The 2,622-nt window shown below is 39.4% G+C and overlaps 1 long non-coding RNA gene across 1 annotated transcript; it reads right to left on the bottom strand.

Moving 5' to 3' along the window:
- Positions 1–1,602: 1,602 nt before the first annotated feature.
- LOC142140379 (uncharacterized) lies at positions 1,603–2,158 on the bottom strand. Its single transcript, XR_012688439.1, has 2 exons — positions 2,013–2,158; positions 1,603–1,882 (listed from the first exon to the last, which is right to left on the bottom strand). It is a non-coding gene; the product is annotated as an uncharacterized LOC142140379 (long non-coding RNA).
- Positions 2,159–2,622: the final 464 nt, after the last annotated feature.

The following is a 2,622-nucleotide window of genomic DNA, read 5'->3' on the forward strand; positions in this document are numbered from 1 at the left end:
TGTGTAACAAACAATAGTTTAAAGTTTGGTTAACTCACATGGTTTGGAAGCGCCTTCCTCATAGCAAACTGACAGGGTGTGTCTGTTAGTGCAAACAGAAGCAGTGATGGGAGTTTCATCTTAAAGGGAAGGTGGGTGTGTCACCTGTCCATCAAGCTAGGCCTGTGGGAGGAGTGTCAGGTATAAAACTCTACTTGTTTTCATTGTTCAGTGAGAGCAACGCTGGGGAAGCTGGCTGGTCCTTAGAGAGCTGGTATATGTGTAGTTACCGTGTAGGGTCTCCAGAATTGCTGTGAAATTCATATGGTGTCAAATACATTTTTCCATCCTGACAATAGAGCTGTATAAAAAGAAGTTGTTTGCGTGTGCTTCAGCAGTAGCGGGCTCGTGCCACAATATATATGTATATATATTTATAGCTATATATCTACATATATATATATATATATATATATATATATATATATATGTGACTCCATCATGTGTAAGACAATGCTGTCTAAGGTATCAACAGATCTCGTGCACTATTCAGTGGCAGAATGGCATGCCAATCTGAGTGTGTCTCTTAAATGAGTCTCGTCAGAAACGCATATATCCTGATCCCATAATAACTTTCCTTACACACTTGGACTTTCAGTGCCTTTTGTAAGTCTGGTTCTCTAAGTACGCTTTAAAATATATGTTCTTGACACTCTGTAAGAGAAAAAGGTAGTGTGTATTGTTGGATTGGTTAAGGAGTAACTGGCACACTGCAGTGTTGGGTATTGTTTGGAGGTGGAACAGATCACGATGGACGTCTGGCATTTTATCAATGACATTATCTAGATGACCATATAAGCCTTCTTCACTGTAATTCTGTGAATGGGTACACTCAATGTACTAGTACATCCCTGAAGCATACTGGTGGGTTAGTTGACAATATTAACGCTGGTCTGTGTGCTAGGGAATATAGATTGTAAGCTCCTCTGGGGCTGGGAGTTATTTGCATGATAAAACATTCTCTGTAAGGCAGAGATCATTAAGTAGATGCTATTTGAGAACCTGTCAATAAATAAATCTTATATTAGAAATGCTAAAAGAATCCCAGATATACCTCTATCTTTTGATGCTAAAAAACATGTTCAATAGAATATTGTGGACATTTATATCCCTCACTCTGGAAGTTGTTAGCATCTATGGAGATTTCCTTACAGGCATATTTGCTCTATATTCAGACCCATCAGCAATGATAGTGATCAATAGGACACCATCCAATAGGGTTAATATCCAAAACAGTACTAGACATAGATGTCCGCTGTCGTCCATGGTCTTCACTCTGGTTATTGAACCCTTACCGGCAGTCATTAGATCTTCACAAGTATACCAGGAAAAGTTTCTTCCGCTCTCTTTCAGATTACAACTGATCTGGCTTTGTGGCTCCACTTTACAATTTTGTGGCCAGGCAGTATAATTATGTATTTTATGTATTCCTTTTTTATCTTTAATCTTTAGTTTTCTTGTCTTAAGGCTGTTAAAGGTGTGTTTATTCTGCACCATTTGTGCAGTGTGCATGCAACATGTACATTAATCCCCTTAATACTTAAAAGATCACAGAAGACCAAATTCTGCTTATTTTTTTATTCCATGCTTTTTAATAGCACCTATATTAACCTAAATGCTAAATAACTTAATGGTAATGGTCCAATGCAGAAGAAAGATGACACTGTCAGTGTGACTAAGCCTTGCATACTCACTAACTTATTTGTTTTTCATTTTCTTCTTTTTTTCTTTTTTTTGCATTTTCTGAATGATCTTTAGGGTGAGGTGACTCTGGCAGGTGGAGCAGGTTACCGTCATCATCACGTCTTATGCCTCTAAAACGTCAGAAGATTACGTCTGTAACCTGCAACAATGAAAAATAACAGCTTATTAAGTTAAAGATTCAATTTTTCATGGTAGACAGAATTTGTTGAGGAAATATTGTACTACACAGTCTAGACAGTAATTTACATTAGCTGGAACATATATATTACCTCTTCTTGTTCCTTTAGTAGTGGTCACGTGCTTCTTCTGCTTTGTGTACCGTCTCCTCTTCCGGTAAGTCATTGCCCGAGATTTGGGCAGGTGGCCCTTCTTTTGTTTTCTTTGATAGGCCATTGTAGTGCCCAATTTGCCTTCAGCCAGGAACAGATGACTTGTGGGCTTCCAGCCCTCTCTTTTATACCCTGAGACTACTGTGTCTTTTATGATGTCATATGGGTGGGGTTTGGGTGTGGTCTGGCCAATTTTTGTGACACTGTCATCTTGTCATGTGGGTGTGGCCAAGTAACCAGTCATAATGGTCACACTAAACATTAACATCTGAATTTATAGCAACAATAAAACTAGAGAAGCTCAGGCTCAGTTCCCCGAGAATCGAACACACCGAACTTAGGATACTTTTGTGCTTTTTCGGAATCGAAAACGAGGCAAAACGTCATTGTTTTGTGTTCGGATCCCGGATCTTGCGAGTTTTGAAAGCTATAAGTACCGCCCTCCGCGGAAATCTAGCGCCATTTCAAAGAGGGACACAGAAGGGGTAGCACAGTCTGTAGAGCAGTTGGGCAGCAACATAGATAGAATTGAAAGACGAGGGGGTAGCAG

This window comes from Mixophyes fleayi, chromosome 2, assembly GCF_038048845.1.
Source record: "Mixophyes fleayi isolate aMixFle1 chromosome 2, aMixFle1.hap1, whole genome shotgun sequence".
Lineage (NCBI taxonomy): Eukaryota > Metazoa > Chordata > Amphibia > Anura > Limnodynastidae > Mixophyes > Mixophyes fleayi.